The sequence below is a fragment of the Grus americana genome, unplaced genomic scaffold (genome assembly GCF_028858705.1).
Source record: "Grus americana isolate bGruAme1 unplaced genomic scaffold, bGruAme1.mat scaffold_82, whole genome shotgun sequence".
Lineage (NCBI taxonomy): Eukaryota > Metazoa > Chordata > Aves > Gruiformes > Gruidae > Grus > Grus americana.
In genome coordinates this window covers 707977-733845 of record NW_026562023.1, presented here as the reverse complement: position 1 = coordinate 733845, position 25869 = coordinate 707977, and the positions used below count along the sequence as shown (strand labels likewise).

The window sequence follows — 25869 nt, the reverse complement described above, 5'->3', positions numbered from 1 at the left end:
TTGCTTCCTCTGGGTAAGCTTATCTGTTGAGGAGGAGAAGGCAGTGCTGAGTTCAGCCAGACTGCTCCAAACTAAACATATTGTACGTCTCATTGCAACCCCACATTATGACTCTTTCTTTTTCTGGAAGACCTCTCTGCAGCTCTCTTACTTGAGCTCTGGCTTTTGCTGGCTGAGGGTGCCATTGGGAGCAAGGACTCTGCAATGGGCTCCTGAGGAGTCCTTCCTGCCGTGCAGCGAGAGGGAACTAGGAATGCAGGGGGATGTCCAATTAAATGCACTCATGATATATCAAAAAGCTTTTCAGCATTGTGGTTTGCAATTTGCCCAAGTGCAGAAGAGGGCTGAGGGGATTTGGGGTTGTTTCTCTTCTTCTAGTTGCAAGTGGAGTGGTTTGGGATGGAGGAAATCCCTGACATTTCTAAGGCACCCCAAGTGAAATCTTGTGGGTCCTGCGAGGCAAAGGGACTTTCCTCCACAGTGCTGAGAGAGGAGAGCTGCTCTGCCCATCAGCCCTGTTCTCAGCTGCCCTGTGCTGGCAGCTTGGAGCTGGAGGATGATCACCCCAGGTGTTCCTCTGAAAAGAAACAGGGTGCTGCTGAGAGCAAAGAAATCCAGGTTCACCGAGCAGATTGAGAGAGTCCTCACCTCTTCTCAGGGTACCTGAGGAGGATCTCATCTCTCCCCTTCCAAACAGGAACACAAAGAGTTCATTCCATCTGCCCACGTACAGCTGCCCAGAAGCATTTCTACAGCCTTAGCACTGAGGTGTCTTCTCCATGGGGATCCTTGCGAGCACAGAGATACTATGGGAGAGCTGTGCCCTTCTGGAGGGCACCCTGCAGCCCAGCAGGACACCCCAGGGAAACAGCTGAAGGTCCTGAAGTTGCCCGGAGGAGACTTGGGCACTTTGCTCCCATAGACACATCTGCATAGCAGGACCCAAAGGGTCAGTGTCCCAAGAGGAGATGAACCTGCCACCGCAGCCCCCACCCTCTTGGGCACCGAGAAGGCAAATCCAAGGGTGAGCAGAAGGGCAGCACAGGCAGGAGGGGTGGGCAGTGACATGCCACCATGCTGCTGCCAAGGGAGGAGGGACACACCAAGACTGCTGGACGTCAGGGGTTTGTCCTTCTCTGGGCTCTGGCTGCTCCAGAGGCAATGCACGCCCGAGAGCCCATGGGCTTGAGGGCAGAGGCTCTGCTGAGGCTGGGAAAGGAGACCAGGGAGGAGTTGCTCAGGGGAAGGTGTCTGCAGTGCAGGGACAGCAGGGAGGTGCCCACATCCCCCTCCCCAGCGTTTCGGGCAGCAGCTCCCTCTCACTCCCTGCCCGTGTCTCTGCTGCTTGGAGCTGCTCCTGCCAGGAGCCGCCACCTCCCTGTCCCCAGCCCAACTCCCTGTCAGTGCTCACAAACCCCATCCCTCCTGCTGTGTGCTCACCTCTGCCTGCAAACACCTCCCAGGGGCAGGGCACTGCCCAGGGGCCTCTCTGCCTCTGCAGGGGCTAAAGACCAGATCTCAGAAACCTGATGGGGCTGCGAAGGGCAAGTTGTTGCTGCTGCGTTGGCTGGAGGCAGCTGGGAACAGCGCTTTGAGGTGCTTCTCCCAGACTTACTTGTCTCTCAGGCTAAGAGTCTAGGAGTCGCAAAGCCTTCTTCTAAGCAGAAACAGGAAGTTTGATCTCCAGTGCCAACCCCGGACAACCAGACAAAGACTCAGGAAAGCCCTTCTCTTTCCAGGAGCCACTAACCTGGTGGGCTTCTTGAGAAGTCCCCTTAGAAATGTCCCGAGGGAGAGCTGAAGCTGTGAGAAGCCCTGACCCATGCAGCACTCTCTCGACAGCAGAAGGACCGTACCCTGCCCTGCCATGCTGGGGCTTTCTCCTTCCACCCACAGCTTTCCCTTTCCCTTTCCCTTTCCCTTTCCCTTTCCCTTTCCCTTTCCCTTTCCCTTTCCCTTTCCCTTTCCCTTTCCCTGGCAGGCAGCAGAGTCCTTGCGCCAGCACACAGTCCCCGGGGGTGCAGGGACCCTGCTCGGAAGGACAGACCTGGACAACCCTGGTTGCACGCCCACCTTCACAGCCCTGCAGCCATCGTCAAGACAAGGGAGCTGTCTTGCCTTGTGCCTCTGATGGTGCAGCAGGGAAGCCCTGCTCTGGAGCACGTCCTCCTTTTCCTCCACACCTGAGAAAAGCAAGGAGAGCCATCATGACAGGTCCTATGAGAGGTGGCATGGGCCAGGTCTAGTACAGGCTTCCAGGCACTCATCTGCATTGCCCTGCAGACAAAGACTTACCATGTCAAGGGCTGGGAAGATTTCTTTCCCCTGGTGAGCTCCCACACCAAAAGTCTTTCACCTTCTCTCGTTCCTCTTGTCTGCTCTCAGTGCCTGCAGGCAGTGCCCTCAGCCCTGCTCCTGGGCAGAGCTGTCTCTCTGCAGCGCTGCCCGCTTGCCATGAGCTCCCTCCATCCCAGGAGCCCAGCCCAGCTCAGCAGCAGAGGACCAGCCCAAGGCAGCACTTTCTCTGCCCCCTCTGGGCTCCCTCAGAGAATGTCCCTGGGGCTCCAGAGGAACCTGCTGTGAAAAAACCTGAAGTCATTACTGATATTTCTGCTCTGAGCTGGGGAAGAGGCAGAGTTAGGTCAAAGAATCCCCTCTTCTTGTCCCACTATGGACAGAATACCCAGACAGTCAAAGGGAGACATTTCCTGTCCCTCCTGTACCCATGGAAACCAGAGGTGACATCTGGGGCACCAGAGGGTGTGCAAGACATGTGCAGGTAACTCTGAGCCCTGATGGAGCGATTCAGAAGGACTGGGCAGCATCTTGGTTCATTGTTTGGAGGCTGGTGGGACTTTCCTTTGGCCAGCTGAAGTGACAGTAGATGCCCACATTTAGAATAATGAAGCCTGTCCCTGCTCAGTATGGCCAGGACAGCTTATAGAGGTATTCCTCTGAGCAAACGGAGTCATTGCCATTGGGAGAGCTAAGGCTCTCTCTCTTCTCCACCAGACCTTCATTGACAGTTATGGCAGGCTTAGGTGAGGAGCGATCAAGAGCTGACTCCATGTTGGAGAGAGCCACTCTCAGCTGCCCCAAAATGGACCAGCCACTGCCCAAAGCTGAGCCAATAAGCCGTTGCAGTGGCATCTCTGTGATAACCTCTTGCAGAAAGGATAAAACCCAGTGTGCAGCAGCTGTAAGAGAGAAAGAACCCTGGAGGCACCAAGGAGAGTGAAGAATGAGGTGGGGATGAGAGAGAGAGGCTGGGTGGGCACCTGGTGGCCAAAAGTCAACCCACCACCCCCTGACATTCACAGGACAGCACTGTGCAAATGCTGCTTTCAGTGTCTGGAGGTTCTTTTCATCAGCTTTTCAGCACAGCTGGCAGATGTGCCAAGAAACGTGATGCTCACCTGGATCTGAAAAGCTGTGTCATCCTTGTCAGCCTTGGCTCTCATAGCTAAGAAATGCTGGAGTCTCAGCTCCCAAGGGGAGTGAGGAAGGAGAGGAGCAGAGCGCAGATGCCAGGTCACAGAGTGGCAGAGTTTGGCCCGTTCCGGGAACGTTCAGTGGGCAGTATCACTCAAGGGGAGCAGCATTCAGTGCAACGGCTTTTCAGGGGCAGCATCCTCTAAGCACATAAAGCGTCCATGCCGACACTCCAGCAAACAAGTGGACGTCTCAGGACAGCAGCTTGGCTAAACAGGCACCTTGTCGGGATGCTCCATCGAAAAAGGGAAGCGCGGAGGGTGTGGATAGAGGACCTCACTTCAAAGGAGGAATTTAGAAACAGGGAGGGCTTTAGGAAAGACAAGGCTCCTGTGGAGTTGATACTTGCTTGGATGTCCAAGGGCGTCAAGATGAGCTGTTAGTATTGAAGTTACAGTTCAAGAAGAGTCAACAAAATTAATGTGTGGGCACTGCTGAATTTTGCCAGAGAAGATGCAGATCTGTCTGAGGTACTCTTTGTCCTCTTTGCCTCTGTCTTCACCAACAAGGTCTCCAAGGACTTTGTGCCTTGAAGCAGGACTCTGGAGGAGAAAGACCAGCAGTGGATGTGGACCAAGCCAGGGGTTACTTGATCAAGTATTAACAGTCCACAGAACTGGCAGGGCTGTATCCAAGGGTGTTGAGGGAGCCAGCTGATATCATAGTGAGGTCAGCCTGTGTTGTCTGTGTGGCACAGAGCGTGCCTTTGGATTTGGTTTCTGTGTATCTGAAAGAGAGGGTGACTGGATGAACCCAGGGCAGATCACGCTTGACTGTCCTCATTCCTTGCTAAGATGAAAGGACTGCATTTCTTGATACGGGAGCAGCAGCGGGGTTCATTTACCTGGAGTTCTCTAGGGCTTTCAACACCATTTCCCACCATATCCTTGTCTCCATGTTAGGACATTTCTGATTGCCCGATCCTCTATCAAAATAGCAATGTGAGCAATTGCATGATGCTACAGGTGATGAAAGGGAGCACTTATTTCATGGATTTGCTGCCCAAGGAACCCCAGCAACCATCTCAGGAACTCCACAGAGAGTACAAAATAAGCAAAGGGCTGCATCACAGGAACCCCACACAGCCCTGATGACATCCTTTTGCTCTGCACACCTGCTAATCCTTTCCCCATTGGCCGTGATTTTCTTATTTTGGACCCTCCTGTGGTGGGTCGAGGATCGGGCATCTGCCCACATACCAAAACAGCTTGTGCCTTTCACTGTTGCCCAAGTAGAAAGGATTCAGCTGAAGCTGAGGGTGAGAATTCACTCATGGGCACCCAGGAATTTCAACTTTATTAACTTCCTGTCTTCTAAAAGCCTGAACAAGTGGTCAGAAGAGAAAGATGAAATGAGAGAGGATACTCACTGTTTTTTCAGTCCATACACAGCTGGATTTTGTCTTCATAGATAAGGTTTAATTCAGGTTATTTTTGCTACCAAGTGTGGTTTTTGAAAGTGTTCTGATATTGTGTGATTCCCTTTTTAGGTGCTAAAGACTGTCTAGAAAAGCACCGTCAAACATAAATAGCTGTACGGAGTGCTTTCCCTAATGTTGACAACATGAAGGGGAAGGGACAAAAGTTCCATTCAGGCTGGAAGTGGCCTTGCAAGATGTCTATAGACCAACATTGTGCTCAAAGCAGGGTCACACCAGGTTGCTCGTGGCTTTATCCAGATGTCTCTTTGAAACTTCCAGGGATGGAGGCAGTCTACACTCTCTTCAAAAGGTCTTCCCAGGTCTGATTTGCCTCATGTGTCAAAAATTTCTCCCTATATTGAGCCTGAGCCTCTCTTGTTGCCCGTTGCCTCTTGTCCTTGTGCCTTGCACCGCAATGTCTTCTTGGAAACTGCACCGAGGCAGTGCAAGGCTGTTCCATCCTCCCCCAAAAGCCCTCCGTTCTCCAGTCTGAACAAGTCCAGCTCCCTCAGCCCCTCCTAACAGGGCAGGTGCTCTAGCCATGACCATCTTTCTGGCCCTCCACTGAACTGGCTCCAGTTGGCCAATGTCTCTCTGGCATTACAGTGCATCAAAACATGCTAAAGTGTTCTGGATGCGGTCTAACGTGTGCTGAGTAGAGGAAGATGATAATCACTGCCACTGACTGTGCTCCTGCTCATACAGCCCAGGGTGCTGTTGGCCTTTGCTGAACGGCTCATGGTTTGCCTACTGTAACCCAAAGACCACCACAGCCTTTCCTGCAGAGCTGCTTCCTATACCTCGGCAGTCACAGGCCTCTGGCTTTGCAGGGGCTCAGTCCACCTCACGAGCAGGACTTTGGATTTGTCCTGACTCCATATCGCGAGGTTACCTCTGTGCCTCCAGCCTGTCTAGGTCCCTTGGGACGGCAGCCCTGTCCCCCAGTGTAGTGTCTGCTCTCCTCAAAGTGCTCTGTCATCTAGAAATCATATGAAAAAATACTCTCTCATCTTCTCTGCATCATTAAAAAGGCATTAAATGGGACAGATTGCAGGACCCTGTTAGATAGACACATCCAGGCACAGTAGCACGCCTTGACCACACCCATCCAAGCCTGAAAGTCCAACTGTCTTTTTGACCATCTACCTCTTCATCTATGTAGACCATAATGACCTTACTGGGACACCAGAACAGCGTGGGGAATGATGCTGAAAGCCTTGCTGACTTTGAGGTAAGGGGCAACCGCTGCTCTCCCCGCATCCACCAATCCTGTCCTTCCATCACAGAAAGCAAAAAAGATGGGCAGGCACAGTTTACCATGGGTAAATCCAGTCACCTTCTCTTAATGCTCCCCAGAAATGGGATCCAAGTGCACGTGCTCTGGGGACAGCCTTTAGTTCCCCTGCTCATCCTTTTGGGTCTTTTTCAGAAAGTACATGCAGCGTTTGGGTGCTGCCGGTTGGCAGGGACTTCCCCCAGCCTCCATGTCCTTTCCAAGATGATGGAGAGTGGCCTCCCTGTGGCATCGGCCTGCTCTCTCAGCTCCCTGGGATGCTGCCCCTTCACTCCCACAGACTGGTAAGGATTGAGCTTCCTCAGGTAACTCCTGACTTAATCCAAATTCACCAGCGGTTGTTCTCCTCCAGAGTCCTGCTCCAGGTAGAAAAGCCTCAGAGACCTTTCTGGAGGAGACGAAGGCAAGAAGGACACAGAGAACTCAGACCTATCAACACCTGCTCTTACTAAATTCAGCAGTGGCCACTCGTTCTCTTTGTTTCTTAACTGTTCCTGAAGCAGCAGCAGCAGCTCCTTTTGGTGTCCCTGTAGCCCTTGCAAGGGTCTACACTGGGAAGCTTTAGCTTCCAGGAAACCATCCCTACTTCTAAATCCCTCCTTGAGTCCCAGCATCCACCTCTTGGATGCTTTCTTTTTTCTATGGAGCTTCTTCATGAGGTCCCTTTTTAGCCAAGTTTCTGTCCTGAGATACCCGGTTGTTTTCCTGTGTTTTAATGCGGACAGTTGTTTTGTGTGGAATGTGGTGTCCTGAAAGACCAGAAGTTCAGTGCAGCTCTGCTGCCCTTGAGTGCTGCTGCTGCTACTGTGGGATTGCCCCCAAAAGTCCCCTGAGGAGGCTAAAATCTTCTCCTCTAGAGACCCAGCATCTCTACTTTGCTGCAGTCCTTTCGCATTCCCCTTGTGAGCTGAGATTTCATGGTCACTACAGCCCAGGCTCACACTCATTTTCACAGCCCTGATCAGCCCTCCCTCTGCAGGGACTGGATTCGGGTCAGCATCACCTTGGTTGGCCCACCTTGCACCTGTACAAAGAAGTTGTCCCAAGAGACCCAGAAGCCTGCTGGACAATATGCACCCTGCTGTGCACCCCTTCCAGTGAGCGCCAGAGTCATAAAAGTCCCCAGTAAGACCTGGCATCATTCATCTGGAGACTTCCTTGGGTTGCTTAATTAATGAAGGCGTAGTCCACTTCCTTACCCCGGTTGCAGGTTCTTCATCTCCCACCAGGATGCCACACTAAGTGGCCTGTCCTCTCACCCTCACCCACAAGGCTCACACAACCTGTTGCACATCCCGTAGAGGAGCACCATACGTACAACAAGCTCCTTCAGACGGAGGTCATCCCCCACCCCATCTTCCCGGCCTGCCTCTCCTGAAAAGCCCGTACGCACCATGGCAGCACCACTGTGAGCTGTCCCACCGCCCCTCACCATTTACTCCATCAATGCCAAGAGTCTATAGTGGCACTTGGGACTCCGGCTCTCCAGCGGTCTGTGCCCCAGGCTGAGGCCATTGATGCACGTTTGGGCTGCAGCACCTCAGCCGTGGCACCAGGGAGAAGCTCAGACTTGTCACAGGCAAACCCAGGACCAAGTACCCAAGACCCATGCTTTGCATGAGACCAGAGACATGCTGGAGGAGATGGCAGATGTCAGTGTGAAGGCATAGAAAGAGGCAAATCTTCTCTCCCCGAGGCCAGAGGCAAGCAGGGCTGGTCTCTGCTGTCCTGGCAGGAGAGGGCTTTGCTCTCTGTGGTGTCTCTGCAGCCCCTGAGAGCCTGTGGTGGAGGTGAAGCTGATCTCAAGGAAGGACAGATGCTGCTGAATTATCTTTGGGTGTGGACATCCTGTGATCCAGGAAAACTCGGAAAATCCTTGGACGGTTCCTTGCTTGTATCATCAAGTGAGTGAATAAGAGGTTGTCTTTAAGAAGAACCAGCAGACTTTGGGAGCAGGCAAATGAGTGGAGATCCCAGTGGGATGTGCTTCCTGTGCATGAACTTCTGCATCAACTGGATGGAGCTGGGTCAGACCCCGTCTCATTGCAGTGGTGGGATTCAGTAGCTGGCCAACAGAAACTGATGCAATCGGACATGCCATCTGGAGTGTCTGTCTCACACCCACTCTGGACGCAGATGCCTTTCCTGTAGGTCCTGTGCGGTCCCTGCCAGCCACATGCACTTGTGCTGGAGGGCCCCGGCATCTCACATCATAGCACTGCAGGCCTGTGTTTGGCTGTTGAGTAGCTGCCCTGAATTGGCTTGGGCAACGTAGGGATGTCCATGAGACATCTGCCATTACAGTCAAAGGTGATCTAGTATCTACAGCTGATGCAGAAGATGGCTGATGGCTATGGCAAAGACTCCTTCTAGCCCCCTGACTACCTCAGTAGGCTGCCCTGGACGTAAGGAGTAGGGAAAAGTTCAGTTGTCCAAAATGTGGGCATCTGCTGTTGGCCAAAGGTATTCCCCTCTAAGCTCCAAGACCATGCCTCCAGATACTGCCCTGTCTCTATGAACGGCTCCATTGGAGCTTGCAGCTCCCTGCACATATCTTGGACCACGCCTGACACCTCAGATGTCACCAGGTGTTTGAGTCTGAACAGGTGACTCCTGGCCTCCATCTCCAGTAATTCCCATGGGAACTGAGACAAGCAGCTCCCAGGCAGCAGGTGCCTATTTGGTGCCCACCTGACCTGAGGCAAGAAGAATCCCACCTCCTGAGGCTTTGTGGGAGCCATAGGTGAGAGCTGAGTCCCCTTCCAGGCCCAGTCCCCTTCCAGCAAACCAAGGATGAGATGCCTCAACTGAGTCAGCTGAGTCCCTTCCCTCAGCAGGGGTAAAGGAGAGCCCTCGCTGTCCCTACCTGGGTGTCCGGTCTAATGCCGACACAAGGAAAGGAGACTCTTATGCCCAACGCTTTTTTTATTAGGAGGAATGACTCTGCCAGAAAGTGTTTCTCCCCAGCTGTGGGAGGGAACATCAGTGATTCCTTCAGCCTGTTTCACAGCAGGTTCCTCTGGAGACCCAGTGACACCTTAAGAGAGCCCAGAGGGGGCAGAGGAAGTGCTGCCTTGGGCTGGTCCTCTGCTGCTGAGCTGGGCTGGGCTCCTGGGATGGAGGGAGCTCATGGCAAGCGGGCAGCGCTGCAGAGAGACAGCTCTGCCCAGGAGCAGCTCCTCTGCAAAGCGCAGCAGGGCTGAGGGCACTGCCTGCAGGCAGCGAGGGCAGACAAGAGGAGTGAGAGAAAGTGAAAGACTTCTGGTGTGGGAGCTCACCGGGGAAAGAAATCTTCCCAGCCCTTGACACGGTAAGTCTCTGGCTGCAGGGCAATGCAGACGAGTGCCTGGAAGTGTCTCCTAGACCTGGCCCATGCCACAACTGATAGGACCTGTCAGGATGGCTCTCCTGGCTTTTCAGGTGTGGAGGAGAAGGATCTGCTCCAGAGCAGGGCTTCCCTGCTGCATCCTCAGAGGGACAGGGCATGATGGGTCCCTCCTCCCAGCGATGGCTGCAGGGGTGCCAGGCTGGGTGTGGGGCTGCCCTGGGCTCCAGGCAGGGTCCTTGCAGCCCAGGGGGGCTCTGTGCCAGGACAGGGACTGTGCTGCCTGCAAGGAGCAGCACTCAGGTTTTCTGGGGAGCTCCCCACGGTGCTGTGGGGAGAAGGTCTGGGTGCAAGGAGCGACACCCGGCAGGGCATGACAGGGCAGGGTCCTTCTGCTGTTCAGAGGCTGCTGCATGGATCAGGGCCGCTCACAGCTCTAGATCCTCCCAGGGCTGGAGGGTCCAGGCAGGGGCTATCTGGAAACAAAGGTGCTTCCCTCAGGCTTCAATTTCATGCTTTGGGGGTGTGAAGGGAAATGGAGCTGCTCACATTTGAGAAGTGACTGAGATTCTTAACCATTACGTGGCATGATCAGAAGGTCTTCTAGGAACCTCAGAAAATGCCTTCGCCTACCCCTCAGCCTGCAGGCATCACCAGCATCACCTTGGCTGGCAACATCACGGTTCGTCTGACCTGCTCTTTACCCGTCGGAAGCAGGGAGATGTCTCTAGGCGGTGCGCTCCCGGGGAGAGTTTTCTGTAGGGCAACACTGACTGCACCAACGGTGGGATGGGGTCTCTCAGAATTTCCTGTGAGGAAAACATTGTGGGGCAAAGCAGCAGGTTGAAAAGGACCAGGAAGCCGAGGGGTGGGCAGGGAAGAAGATGAAACTGAGAAGGCAATGTCATGGGAAGGAGAATTGGGAAAGTTCCCTGTCACCCCCTCCAGTGCAGACCCCTTCCTCTGAGCAAGCCCCCTTGCCTCCTGTCTGACCCAGCAAAGTCTCTGCCCTCGTGGCCGTGGGGCACAAGGCATCAGCTGCCCCCTCTGCAGCCAGAGCTCCAGCAGAGCAGCGGTGCCTCTCTCCAGCCCTGTGCCCATTTTTCTCTGCGCAGCACAGGGGCTGAGCGTGACTGCCTTGCAGCATCGCTGTCTGGGAGGCTGCCTGCACGGCTGGTGAAGGTGACGACTGTCTTAAGTGCCTTTCCTTCTGTTTGTGGTGCTGCTCCTCCTCTTCCCGCCTGTCTGTGCTGCTCCTGCTCCTGCTCGTGGGCTCTGTGGGGTTGGGGGAGTTTCAGACAGTGACCCTTGAAGCCCTGCTAGGCAGGGGTCTGCATGGGAGTGAGGTGCCCCAGCCCCCTTCGAACCCACGGGGGCAGATGCGTCCCCCAGAGCGACTCCGGGATCACTTCAGCACTTGTCTGAGCTGCTCCTTAGCCCCTGCACACACAGAGATTTCTCTGGCCGGTGCCCTGCTGCCAGGAGGGGTCTGTAGGGAAGAGCCGAGCACACAGCGGGTGGGATGAGAGCTGTGAGCACTGGCAGGGAGGAGACTTGGGGGCAGAGAAACGGGTCCCAGCAGGGACAGCTCCAGGCAGTGGTGACATGGGCAGGGAGTGAGAGGGAGCTGCTCCCAGAAATGCCACGGAGGGGGCATTTGGCATCTCCCTGCCATGCCCTGCAGTGCAGACACTTTCCCCAGAGCAACTCCCTGGTCTCCTCTCCCACCCAGCAGATATTCCCACCCTTAATGTCACAGGGACTTGATCATGCGTTTCCTTCCCAGCGGCCCAACCACCGAAGAGGAGAAACACTCAAGCGTCCAGCTGTGTCTCCCTGTCCTGACTCCCTTGGCAGGAGTACTTTGGCATTTTCCCCTCTTGTCCCTGCCGCCCTTGTTCTTCCCCGTTAATCGCTGGTGTGAGGGGCGAGGACTAGGGTGCAGCTCAGACACCAGTGCTGCATGTTGTCTCATGCAGATGGATCCATGGAGGAAAAGCATCCGCGTCCTCTCCTAATGTTTGGGGCTCTGGGCACTGCAGTGTATGGGGCTGGGAGTGAGCTTACTCTTCCTGCAGGACCCCTCATATTTATGACATTCAGGTATTTTCTTGGGGGGAATGGGTGGGAGTGGGTCCTGCTTGGCTGCAGGCTGCCCTCCAAAAGGGCCTAGCTCTCCCATGGCATCTCTGTGTCACCTAGCAGTCCCATGGAGAAGACAGGCAGCTGCAATGAGCCCTCTGTGTCCCTGCCTAGGAGGGGAGAGCTGAGATCCTCCAGTGTCCAGTTTCTTCTCAGAGGAACATCTGGGTGCAATCGTCCTCCAGCTCAAAGAGGTGCCAGCGCAGGCCAGCCGAGACCAGGGCTGATGGACAGATCGACTCTCTTCACTCTGTATTGAGGAGCAGTTCCTTTGTCTCTCAGAACCCACAAGGTTTCCCCTGGAGCGCAGAAGAAATGCCAAGGGTTTATGCCTTTAAAAAATCCCTCGGGTGTGGATAGGCAAACAGAACAAAGTAAGCAAACGGAAATGCCCACAGCTCTACTCTGCAGTCGGGTGTACTGGGACCAACAATCCTGAAAAGCTCTTTGCAATTATGACTGGACTTAACCTGATATCACCCTATGTTCCTGTTTAGCTCTTGCTGTAAGCGGGACAAAGTCCTCCAGAGCCCCCAGAAGAGCTCCCTGCTCCTATGGCACCCACAAGCAGCACCAGCCTGAATGTAGCAAAGACACCTGCCAAAGGTCTTCCTGAAAGGGGAAAAGCACTTTGGGAGGTTTCTATGAGAAATGCAGTAGGTTAAGCTCTATTCTAACTCTTCCCTGTCTTTTCCTCCATGCACAGACCTCTGTGAGCAGCAGCCGCAGATGGCCAATGGCAGCTCCATCACTGAGTTCCTCCTCCTGGCATTCGCATACACACTGGAGCTGCAGCTCTTGCACTTCTGGCTCTTCCTGGGCATCTACCTGGCTGCCCTCCTGGGAAACAGCCTCATCATCACTGCCATAGCCTGCGACCACCACCTCCACACCCCCATGTACTTCTTCCTCCTCAACCTCTCCCTCCTCGACCTGGGCTCCATCTCCACCACTCTCCCCAAAGCCATGGCCAATTCCCTCTGGGACACCAGGGCAATTTCCTATGCAGGATGTGCTGCACAGCTCTTTCTGTTTCTTTTTTTCACTTCAGCAGAGTATTTTCTCCTCACCGTCATGGCCTATGACCGCTACATTGCCATCTGCAAACCCCTGCACTACGGGACCCTCCTGGGCAGCAGAGCTTGTGCCCACATGGCAGCAGCTGCCTGGGGCAGTGGGTTTCTCACTGCTCTGCTGCACACGGCCAATACATTTTCCCTACCCCTCTGCCACGGCAATGCTGTGGACCAGTTCTTCTGTGAAATCCCCCAGATCCTCAAGCTCTCCTGCTCAGATGCCTACCTCAGGGAAGCTGGGCTAATTGTGGTTAGTGTCTGTTTAGGATTTGGGTGTTTTGTTTTCATTGTGGTGTCCTATGTGCAGATCTTCAGGGCCGTGCTGAGGATCCCCTCTGAGCAGGGACGGCACAAAGCCTTTTCCATGTGCCTCCCTCACCTGGCCGTGGTCTCCCTGTTTATCAGCACTGCCATGGTTGCCTACCTGAAGCCCCCCTCCATCTCCTCCCCATCTCTGGACCTGGTGGTGGCTGTTCTGTACTCAGCGGTGCCTCCAGCCATGAACCCCCTCATCTACAGCATGAGGAACAATGAGATCAAGGATGCCCTCAGGAAACTAATGACTGGATGCTTTCCAGAAACAATAAACTGCCTGTTTACTTCTTCAGAATATTCATAATATATCTCATTACAGGCCCAGCCAGTCTTCTGGAAGTTTTTTTTATGATCATTTTGGTCTTGGGGGAAGGGGGTTTGTGGGGGGGCGTGTGAAGTTTGGGTTATTTGTTTTTTGTTTTACTTATCTGAATGCTTTCCACAAAGAAATGTCTTTATTTGACCCATTTCTAATTCACAATCTATCCAGCTTTTGTGTGACCTGGAAGCTGTGCAAATGAGGAGTCATACCCTCTGGGTGTTTAAACAAAATAAAGTGCCCTGCATTGACTCTTTTTTCTGAGGTCCTTCCTCCAAGACCTGCTCTGCAGCTGCAGGGAGCCTGTGTGCAGAGGGGAAGAAGAAAAGAGCGTCAGCACAGCCGCACTGCCAGGGAGCACCAGCACTTGGTCTTTCCCAAGCTGTTCTCCTTCCATTTCCATGCTCTCCTGAGCCCTTTTTTGGTGGAAGGCCTGGGTGCTCATGAAGCTTGGTTACAGTCCTGCTGTGTGGCGGTCCTGTGACCGCAGGCAGGGAGAGGCAACGGGCACTTCTGATACAGAGCTGGCCTCCATAGCAGCATTTCCATCATACAAGGGGGTCTTCTCAGGGCAGTGCCCGAAGGCTTAGGTGTTCAGAAGCTGGTCTCAAGAACATGCCCAAAGAATAGACTCTGCAGAGAGGCTTGTTGCTTTGCTTGTTTCTCTGTGGGCTCAGTAGGATGAGATCAAGTTCCCAGTGTGGTCTGCTAGGGACTGAGGTCTGGTACCGGTGTTGCTTGTTGGTGGCCAACACCCATGCAGATGGGGAATGGTTCCCAACTCACCTGCCTGGGGCTCTACAGCAGTTCACAGGGCTGCTGGCAAGTGAATGTTTTTCTGGAGGGACTCAGGAGCTGCCAGAAGAGCACAGGGGATCTGCAGGGACAGCGTGTGCCGGGGAGTCAGCGGTGGATGGAGCCCCACTGAGCGTGAGCCTGTCCAAGGTGGAGACCAGAGGTAAAGTGCCAAATCTGGGTGTGAACAGGAAAGTCCGAGCTCTGCAACGCGGGGGACACAACGGGCACAAGGAAAGCAGTCTGGTGAGTGATGCGTTATCACCCTCAGTGAAATGTCATAGGCTGGATGCATTGCAGCACCAAAATGCATCTCATGGCCTTGGAAGTGAGGCAGGGTACCTCTGCGCACCCTCCATGGCCTCAGAAGAACTTGTGTGGGAGGCAGTCAATGGCAGTGACAGCCCTGAGCTAGGTCTGCCACACAGCCCGACCGGCACCCAGCCCTGCAGAGTCAGCCCGTGGCGCCGGGCACCGCAGCCCACGCGCTCTGCAGAGCAGCACCACCAGCTCAGGGGCTGCGGGGAGCATGAGGAGAGGGTGCAGGAATGGCCGGCCAGGCCAACACAGACATGCTCACCTGGGGAAAGGCTCTGTGGGGAAATGGAATGTCCTGGGAGAAGAGCAGGGCACCACGTGTGTGCAAGGCAAGAGAAATCCTTCGACCGGGCAGGCTGCCCTATCCTTAGGGCCGCAGGAGCTGCCTGAGGAGCCGCAGGGCCAGGACTCTGTGCTGTCCTGGGGAGTGGGACTGGCACGGGGGGCTGCAGGCTGTCTGGGGTGGGGATCTTGTCAGCATGCCAGCCAGAGACACAGTCACCGACCTCCATTTCCTGCTGTGGGACCAGTCCCAACCTGGGCTGCTGTGCTGGGCTGTGCTGGGGCAAGGGCAGGCAGATGGGGAGAGCTGGGGAGGGGCTGGGCTGGGAAGTGCCAGGGAGAGGAAAACACCAGTGATCAGCTACAGTGCATGAGTGCGGAGGTTGGGGGCACAGGGCAGTGTCCTTGCACAGCCAGGCCTCCTGAGAGAGAGAAGGAGGACCGGCAGAGCAGAGTCTGCTCTGGGCCCTTATTCGCTGGACATGCCGGGGAAGTTGCCCCAGGGCAGCCATCACAGAGCAGCCAATAACAAGCACCATTTCCAGCACTGGCCTCTCAGCCCAGCTCAGAGAGGCTGTTCTTCCCTCCCCAGAGGGACATTGAATGACAAGGTCAGAAGTCCAAGTTTGCATGCTTCAGACGAGACATAAGCATGCACAGTGTGTGTGTGTGGGGAGATGAACCCAAGTGAGCACAAATGCCATCAGCTATTCCAATGGCCTCACCATCACCACCATAGCCTGCAACCAGTGCCTTCAGACCCCCATGTACTTCTTCCTCCTCGACCTGGGCTCTGTCTCCACTGCTCTTCCATCATGGCATCATCGATCCATGGCCAATTACCTCTGAGACAAGAGTGCAATTTCTTTCTTGGGATGCGCTGCTCAAATATTTTGGTTTCTCTTTTTAGTTGTAGCAGTGTTTTCTTCTCACTGTCATGGCCTATGACCGCTACATTGCCATCTGCAATCCCCTGCACTACGGGACCCTCCTGGGCAGCAGAGCTTGTGCCCACATGGCAGCAGCTGCCTGGGGCAGTGGGTTTCTCTATGCTCTGCTGCACACGGCCAATACATTTTTAATACCTCTCTGCCAAGGATATACCCTGGACCAGTTCTTCTGTGAAATCCCCCAGATTCTCAAGCTCTCCTGCTCAGATGCCTACCTCAGGGAAGTTGGGCTTCTTGTGGTTAGTGGTTTTCTTGTTTGGGGATGTTTTGTTTTCATTGTGGTGTCCTATGTGCAGATCTTCAGGGCCGTGCTGAGGATCCCCTCTGAGCAGGGATGGCACAAAGCCTTTTCCACGTGCCTCCCTCACCTGGCCGTGGTCTCCCTGTTTGTCAGCACTATGATGATGGCCTACCTGAAGCCCCATTCCATCTCCTCCCCATTCCTGTATCTGGCGATGGCAGTTCTGTTCATGGTTCTACATCCAACAGTGAACCCCCTCATCTACAGCATGAGGAACCTGGAGCTCAAGGATGCCCTGAGGAAACTGATTAGATGGTATTTAACAGCCAGAGACTGTGTACCTTCCTCTGCAAATCATTCCCAATATATATCTTGACAGTCTAAGCCTGTCTTTCCTTCTCTTCGTTTATTCTTTTTTATTTTCTCTCTTTTTTTCCTTTTCCACTTTTGATGATGCTGTCTGCAAAGAAATGTCTTTATTCATCCCCTCCGTCCTAGGTATCCACCTGTCTTGTGTGACCCACAGTGTCTGTGTAAATGAGGAGCCAGACTCTCTCTGCATTTAAGCAAAATAAATTAACCAGCAGCATCTTTTTGTCTGAAGTCAATCCTGAGGGGGGCAGGAATGAATGAGAAATCAAAGCACTTTTGTCCCATGGTTTAATCCCAAGCAGCAACCAAGCCCTACACAGCCGTTCGCTCACTCCAACCACGGCAGCATGGGGGAGAAAATCATAAGGGTAAAAGTGCAAAGACTTGTGGGTTGAGATAAAGACAGTTTAATAGGTAAAAGTCGTGCATGCAAGCAAAGTAAAATAAGGAACTCCTTCACCATTTCCCATCAGCAGGCAGGTGTTCAGCCATCTGCAGGAAAGCAGGGCTCCATCACGTGTAACGGTTACTTGGGAAGACAAATGCCATCACTCTGAACGTCCCCTTCTACCTTTTAAAGTAAAGTGTTAATTCCAGGCATTCACAGGAAAACGAGGACTCTGCGATCACAGGAGAGGCAGCGGGAACCCCGCTGGCACAGGGAAGGGAGACTGGAGAGCTGTTAGCTGAGGAGCTCCAGCGCCAGGATTGCCATGCTGTCCTGGAGAGTGGGGCTGGTGGGGGCAGAGAAGGGGGCAAATGCAGTCAGCATGGCGGGTCACCTACAGTAGGAACAGAGGAGAGCCAGAGGGTGAGTGGCCTCTGTTTCCTCATGCCCTTGCGGCCAGGTCAAGCCCTGGGACCGATGGGGAGCCGGAACCCCCTGCTCTGCCCCCCAGGACCTGCTGTGCCCTTCAGAGGGGCTGGGGCTGTGGGCTGAGTGCCCAGAGCTCTGCAGCACCCTGCCGTGGGCACTGCCATGGGCCAGCCCAGACTTGGCCACTGTACTGGGAAGAGGCGAGGAGAATTAGGGATTGCTGGGGAGGGGTTGGGCTGGGTCGAAATGTGCCCAGGAGAGAACAAACACAGTGTAGAGCTAAGCTGTGTGAGTGTGCAGGGTGGGGGCACGCGGCAGGGTGCAGATCACGGTGCAGAGCCAAGGGTCATGGTGAAGGAAGCAAGGAGCAAAGGTGCAGAAGAGAGGGGCCCAGTCTGTGCCTTTTTCCCTGGACGCCCTAGGGACGCTGCCCCAGCAGGGCAATTTTCCCTGGCTGCCCCACACACTGGCCATTTCCATCTCTGGCCATACACCTCAGTCCTGAGGAGGGACCTTTGCTGCATGGCCACCTCTGTCCTCCTCCAGGCCTTCATGATACCCAACTCCACTGCCATTATTAATAAAAAGAAAACGAGTTTCCTACTGACACTCATTACAATCCAAGTCCCATAGCTCTTGCCACAGCTGGTCTCTCAGCCAAGCCCATTCTCAGGCAGGTCCAGCTAGATCAGGGGTTCATGGTCTTGTCTCAAGAGATATTGAAAAAATCCATTGTTTGAGATCCCACCAACTGGCCTGGGTCTTTCTTCTAGTGTTTGACTCCGAGGGATTTCTCAAAAAAAACCCCCAACTCTTTCCACTTTTCCTTGTCCATGATGGTCTCCAGGCCCCAACCATCCTTCTTGCCTTTGCAGGACTTGCTCCAATCTGTCAGGGTCTTTCTTGTGCTGGGGAGCTGCAAACTGGACACAGCACTCCTGATGTGGTGGTTCTGTAGTGGCTTAGCCTTGGCCAGCAGCCAGACACCCACTCAGATGCTCATTCACAGCCCCAACTCAAAAAGACAAAGGGAGACAATAAGATAGATTAGCTCACAGGTCAAGATAAAGACCGGAAGATCACTTACTAATTACTGTCATTGGCAAAGAAGAGCTGACTTGGGGAAAATCAATTTAATTTATTGTCAATTAAACAGACTTTTGATATGACAAAAATATGAAAGACCATTCCCCCTTCATTCCCAATTCTTCTACCTGCCCCAACCCTGAGAGTTGAAGGGGGATGGTGAATGAGGGGTTACGGTCAGCACAGAACCTCTCTGCCACTCCTTCTTCGTCACACTTTTTCACAGAGATGTGATGTCAATGGAAGAAGAGCCGAGGTGGGGATGGACACCTCCCAGGGCTTTTGTGGTAGGTGGAGATAGAACATATTTAGGAGAGACCAGCAGGGAAGATGAGAATTGGGGGATGCCCTGTGTGATGTCAGGGCAGCTCAGATAAATGGACATTCTCTATGGAACACGCAACAGGTTAAATGGAGGCGTGGGGGGGTGTGTGCGTCAGCTTCTAAATGGGCCATCCAGTCTTCTGCTCACCTGGATGGGGTACTCCCAAAAGAGGAAGAACTGGTCAGGGCTGTGAAGACCAGTGTCAGCCTGGTCTGCAGTGACCATGTGGTCTCCCACATCCCCAGGGACGAGGGGAAGGAGATTAGCAGAGCACAGACCCTGCACATGAGGGAATGAGACTTTGGCCTCCTGCGGGCACTGGCAGGTGGGATGCCACGGGGGCAGTGTCAGGGCCCTGAGAGCATCCATCGGCCTTCATGGCCCTGACCAGCATAACCTGCAGCCTCCACCTGCATCCCTGTCCATGGGGCCAGGAGCCCATTGAAGCCCACTTTCAGCCCCAGCTTGATCTGCACTGCAGGTGTATGGGTCTCCAGTCACAGCCATAGACACAGCCTGGGCTGTCCATGGACCTTGTCGATTCAGACTTGCAGATTCACTTCCTAGCTGGATTCTTTGTGGGGTGTACAATGAAATGACACCATCGCCCTCCAGCTGCCAGACCACAGCTGATTCATGGAGGCCTAGGGCCTTTCTGCTGCCTTTCTTCTCATCACTTGGTCAGGTTTTGGCAGGAGAGCAAGGAAAAGCAGGTGAGGAAAAGCAGGGTGCCAACGATTGAAAGCAGAGAGCAGAGCCTTCACAGGTGAAATGATCTAAAGGCTATACCAGTTCAAAAGTGTTTTCTTCAGCTCCTTCCTATGAGGCATTGAATCTGTAGCAGGAACGTGGAAGCTCTGAGATGCCTCCATATCCCTCTCTTTGAGCAATGAGGTTGATAGTACCCAAGTCAGAGGCTTTCTTTCAATTCTGTTTACAGTCTAAAGCACTCCATGGTCTGGAGATATGCCAGGGAACTTGCATAAGGAACCCACTCCTTGGAAAAGAAGGTGCATGTTCCCAGGAATCTCAGGAGGCATGGCCTACCGATAGCGGTGTTCAGGGAGCTGGTCAAATGCCTCGTCTCCAGTTCTGTGATGGTGACCTGGTTTGTGTGTAAATTCTCTCTGTGGATGCTGACATTTCCTGAACAACCCGGTCTGATCTCAGAGCTGGCCCTGCTTTGAGCTGGGCATTGCACTTGAGACCTCCAGAGCTCCCTTCCACCCTGAATTATCCTATGATGTAGAGAGCCTCACCTCCAGCTTAATCTCTTCCTGTACAGCACGTGCCAAGGAACAAGCTCTTGGAAGGCTTGGCAGGAGGAGACTGCTGGGGGACTCTAGTCCATCCTCCACGTAGCTGTGACTTTGCGGAGCTGAAACCTGAAGAGCTCCAAAGGTGGAGGTCACAGCAGTGCTCCTTCTAGTCCATGTTATTTTTTCTAAGGCTCAGCCCAAAACTCCCAAGAGGCACTTTGTGGCTGTTTCCTCTGTCAGTTCATTGGCCACTGCAGAAGAGAGCTCGGCTCCCTCATCTCTCAAGGTAGGTAGGTGCAGGCTCTTATGAGGTTGCCCAATGCCTTCCCTTCAGCCAGCTAGAGAGGCCCAGTTCCCTCAGACTCTCCTACAGCTCAGGCTTTAGGCTCCTCACTCCATTTTGGCAGACCTCCCCCGGACACTCTCCATTTTCTCCATTTTCCTTTTGGAATGTGAAGCCCACTGGCTCCTACGGCAGCCATCATGACTCACAGGCCCTTCTCCTCCAGGCACTCCTTGGCCTGCATGGTCACTGCCCATGCTGCTGCACGGAGTTGTTCTGCAGCTTTTCCTTCTAAATCTTCAAGTTTTGGCTGGCCAAATCCCCAGGTGTGTCAAGGTCCCTCTGGAATGAACCTCCAACATTGAAAGTACCTGTGCTGATGTTCATCCTGAGCCATGGTGCCTCTAACAAGGTGATAACTTAGGTGGCTACAGGACACTACAGATGAGAAAAAGAGTACTAGTGTAGTGTAGTTGCTAATCAAGGCAGAAAGCAACGTTTAACCACCTCAGAAACACCAAATAAGGGTTCAAAGGGAGAATGTGCAGGGCCTGTGAGGAAATGGATAAAAGGGGTTGTCTTTTTGCATGGGAGGGGATAAGGAGTAGGACTGGAGAGGTGGGAAGGGAGTGACAAGGGAATGAATGGTGAAGCAAAGGAAATGGTCAGGACAGTTTGGGGATACCTGTCAAGCAGGCCTGCACCTGAGCAGCAGTGCCTGGAGCAAGGCATGAGAGCTGCAGCTGCTCTGACTAAACTAAGAACCTGACTTACTTCCATGGTCACAGGGAACCTGAGAACATTCCCTGCTGTCATCAAATGCAGACCTTGAGGACAAGAAACTGCTGCATCATTTTGGTTTCGACTTTCTTAAATGGGATTTCAGAAAGTGTCTATTCTGGCCTTCTGCTCGCAGCAGAATCAGATGTGGAGTCAGGCCACTTTGCTCAAGACTTTATCCATTGGGGGCTGGAAAACACCCAAGGGCAGAGACAGCACAACGTCTGTGTGAAACCTGTTCCAATGCTCGGATGTCCTCATGGAGAAAAAGATTTTCCTTATCACTGTGCTGAACCTTCCTTATTTCATCATCTAACTATTGTCTATTATACAATGACCCTTTCTAAAGTCATCTTTTCAGCAGACTGTCTAGACAAAGGCCCTTTCCATTGTGCTCCAGTTTTCTCCTCTCCCTGCTCTTTGTTCATTCACATTCCTGTCACCCACCCAAAGCTGCTGCTTTGATATCAGGGAGTTAAAAGCTTGCCCTGTCATTAAGTAGTCTAATTGTCTCTTTAGCCAACTCTTTAGTTATGTTTATATCTATATCTATATATCCACTTCCCTACCTACCTACCTGTCTAAAACGTTTCTCATAAGATTATCCCTTGTAGAAAGGCAACATCATTAGAGGCAGCTTGTAGTAAGCGTATGGTGCAGAGTGTGTTTTAATGTCGACGAAACTTTATCGTGCTTGACTTTTCTTTGCTTGCAAATTAGATGAAAAATATACGTGCAGCCATTTCTCTAAGGAAAGCAAGTGTGGGTTGGTACAAAGGAGCTGTAACATCCAGCTGCAGAATTCAGTGGAGAAGTCTGATGTAAGGGAAAGTCCCCGGTGGCCAATGAGAGAAATGGTGGGGCTGGGGAGCTGAGGTGAAGGCTGTCCATACTGTGTCAGACCTCAAGGGAGTGCAATTCCTCCTGTCCAGACGACCTTAGGAGAGACCCTGGAGCAAGATCTACTGGGGAATGCTGCCATCACCTCTTCTCTAAACTGAAAAGTAGTAAAATACACCCTTGGAAATAAAACCTCCTCTTTGTTAGAAGTTCTTTGAAATCTTTCTCCGCAACTACACTGGGAAACAGCTCCAATTATCTGTACAACTCTTGAAGACTTGAAGAAAATGACAGGGAGAGAGATGGCTCATTAGGGCTTACTTGATTTTAATGAGTCCCATGGTGTATTTGGTGCTGAGTAACAAACCTCAGGTACTGAGAGGAGATTGCACAAACCTCTCAAAGACTCAGTGTAAAAAGAAAAAACCCAGAGTACCTTGAAGCATTGAGTCCCACTGAGCACCATGACCAGCAAAGGCTCCCCGAGGACTCGTTAGAAGAGATAATTGGAGGCCATGATTGCAGGCAGGCAAAGGTAATGTACAGGCAGCTGAGATGCAGAGAAAGCCCTGCTTTTGTTTGATGAAGCAGAAGGGCCAAGGCCTGACCCCCAGGCCCTGGGAAGGCAGATCCTGTCCTTCACGCCTTGCTCAGGGCTCTTCCTGGGGCAGTGGGATGTGGGGGGTGTCATGCTGAGTGAAGGACAACGGGATGGCAGTTCCCAGCCTTACTGGGGGTGTGCAAGGAGGCAACGAGGCCCCCCCAGTGCCTTAGGACAACATGTCTCCTCACAGGCCTTGGTGGCAGAGACGATTGCCAAGGGGATACAGACTTGGGTTCTCTTGGTGACTTCCAGCCTTGCCAGCGCCCTTTGCCATCTCCACCACACGTTGTCCTACGCTGTCCCACAGCTGCTTCTTTTCCCTGCACACCGTAGACACCCATCTCACTTCCTCACCTTGCTCTCACCCTGGCAGGTCCATACATTCACGGACATCTGTCCACCCTCACGCTCTGTTCCTTGAAACACAAAGAGATGGACTGATCTCGTACTCCTTCAGGATGACTTCTTGTACCACAGCACTACCCTTGGAGTGACAGTTCTTCCTCCTCATGTCCAGTCTCCACCTTCCACGCTGCACTGTGTGGCAGTGTTTCTCTCTCCTGTTGTTTCCTACCTCCAAGGAAAGCTCCACCATCTGAGAAACAACCCTTCAGGCAGGCATCCCAACCCACCAATCTTCTTGAGGCCTTTCAGCTGAGCAGACAGAAGTAACCTCACCATGATCTCCCAAGGCTGCTAGCCTTTCAGCTTCTTGAATAGACACGACCAAGCCGTGTGCCTGCTGCTGTCCCATCATGTTCTCAGGCAGAACAGGCATGACCACCAAGATATAAGCCCCCTTCCTGGAGGGACCCTAGGTCCTTTGGCAGATGGGATCTCACAGACAATGTGCCAACCAGGTGCCTTCTGCTGGCCTGTCAGAGACACTGGCAGATGTGAGCTTTAAAGCACGTATCCCAGCCATGGGCCAAGGTCTGGCCTGTCAGCTATTTCAGAATGAAGTGACCTCAGAGTCCCTTTCTCAGCCACGTTCCTGCTGCTGGCCTATCACCTCCAGAGGCAGAACTGACCTCACCTCCCCATTTGCTTCCTACTGGATTATGAGGTACTTATACACAATTGACCACATCATACCATGCCCAACCATCACCCTCTTTGTGGCCCAGTACCTGAGCAGGTAAAAGTAAGCTGCTTTCATCAAATTTATCCAGTAGATTTCCTACCAACAATTTGAGTGGAGAAATGTTCCTCAGAGGAACTGCTGTATTTCTACTGCTGCATTCTCTATCTCTACTTCGGCCTCTTTGTTTTGTCTTCTTCCTCTGTCGATTCTGTCTCCAAAAGCTCTCCAAGGGAGAGACTCATGGAATCATCAAATAACTCAGGTTGGAAGAGAGCCCTGAAGTTCATCTTGTCCGGCTATCCTGCTCAAGGCAGGGTTAACCTGATGAGGTCGCTCAGAGGCTCTGCCCAGTTTGGCATCATCCACAAAGGAGCTGAAAATGCCCTCTGTCACATTGTACAGGGAGTTAATAAAGACATTCAACAGGGTTGGCCCAATCCGACTGTATAGAGACTATGGAGACCATGTCAAAGCCCTTGCTAAGGTCCAGGTACGAAACATGCCCTTCTTGCCCCTACCCATATGGGTTCGGCAGTCCCTTCCTTCTCCTTCAAGTGCCTGTGAATCCCTGCAGGTGTATTTGGCCCATCACCTTCTCAGGGACTAAGGTGAGGTTGACCAGCCTGTAATTCTCCCAGTCCTCCTCCTTGCCCTTCTTGAAGAAATGTTTGATGTCTGCCCTTTCTGAGGATCCCAAAACCTCTCTGATTGCTCTGACACGTTTGAGGGCACAATCCAGAAAGGGTGACGCGAGCAGACAGGAGTATTTGCAATGAGCCTGTCCAAGGCGGGTGAGAGGAATCTCAAGGGGAAGTTGGGGGTTGTTCCTGCAGTCACAAATAGAAACGTCAAGGCCCTGTGAGATGTCCGCACCTGAGCTGGCCTCATTGACTCCTCATATACACAGGGGTGTTCAGAGCCACGAGTCCTTCCCTTGCAGACACAGAGGCAGTGCATCGCAGCAGTCACAGTGTCTCTCTGGCCTCTTGTTGCCACTCCGGGAGGAGGCTGGGAGGCACCTCAGCCCTGCAGTGTGTCGCCCTGCCCTGCACTCATCTGAGATGCTCCAAGGCATGAGGAATGGACACCGGGACTTAGGTCCAAGGAAGCCCATCCCAGTGCTGCATTCAGGTGGTTTCCCAGGGGAAGTTACTCTCCCAGTGAAGTGACCTCAAGACACTGTCTGTCCCTCGAGCCTTCATGGCACCTCTGAGGAACAGCTGACGGCATTCATGCTCACTCAGGTTCATCTCCCCACATGCACATGATGTGCATGCTTCTATCTCGTCTGTAAAATGTAGACGTGGACTTCTGACCTAGTCATGCAGTGTCCTCCTTCTGAACAGGAGGGACAAACCACCTCTCTGAGCTGGAGTGAGAAGCCAGTGTTGGGAATGGTGGTTGCAAGGGGCTGGCCTGTGATGATTGCCCTGGGGCACTTTCCTTGGGGTGTCCAGTGACCATGGGCACAGACTAGACCCTGCTCTGCTGGTCCTTCAAGGCTATCCCAGGAGGACTGGCTGTGCGAGGACACTGCTGCGTGCGTTCCCCCACCCTGCACATTCAAACACTTGGTCTGTTCACTGGTGTTTTCCTCACCAGGGCACTTTCTTGTGCTTGTTCTTGACAGCCACTTTGAAGGCAGACCTACGCCTTCAGGCACTGCCTCAGGAGGTCCCCTTGTCTGACGGAAACACTGTTATGGGGGCAAACTCTGTCATAGTAGTGCCCATTGCCTGTCCCTGCCTATGATCACAGGACTGCCACGCAGCAGGACTCTGACCAAGCTGCCAGTGCTCTCAGGCCTTGCACCAAAAGAAGAGCTCAGAAAGAGAGTGTGGAAGTGAAAAGAGAGCAGCTCAGGAAAGACCAAGCGCTGGTGCTGCTTGGCAGTGCTCCTGTGCTGGGACTCTTTTCCCCTCCACCTGTGCACACAGGCACTGACCTGCAGCTCCAGAAAGGTCTCTCAGGAAGGATCTCAAACAAACCAGTCACTGCAGGGTCCTTTGATTTCTTTAAATGTACAGACAGTCTTGCTTCTCATTAACACACTCTCTGGATCACACAGGAAAGGTAGATCCTGATGCAGAAGAAGTGGGATGAATAATGACATTGCTTTGTGGACCACATTATCATCAGTAAAACAAAAGAAAAAAAATGAAATCCCCCCCCAAAAAAACAACAGCAACAAAAACTTCAGAAGACAGGTTGGGGCTGCAATGAGTTATATTATGAGTGATATGGAGATGATGATGAACAGTTTATTGCTTCTGAAAATCATCCCGTCCTCAGTTTCCACACTGCATCCTTGAGCTCCTGGTTTCTCATGCTGTAGATGAGAGGATTCATGGCTGGAGGCACCACTGAGTACAGAACTGCCATTACCAGATCCAGGGATGGGGAGGAGATGGAGGGGGTCTTCAGGTAGGCAAATATGCAAGTGCTGATAA

General features: G+C 53.0%; 1 pseudogene; it reads left to right on the top strand.

Annotated features, from left to right (window-relative positions):
• Positions 1–12402: 12402 nt before the first annotated feature.
• On the top strand, positions 12403–13460 carry LOC129201174 (olfactory receptor 14A16-like; annotated as a pseudogene).
• The last annotated feature ends 12409 nt before the right edge of the window (positions 13461–25869 follow it).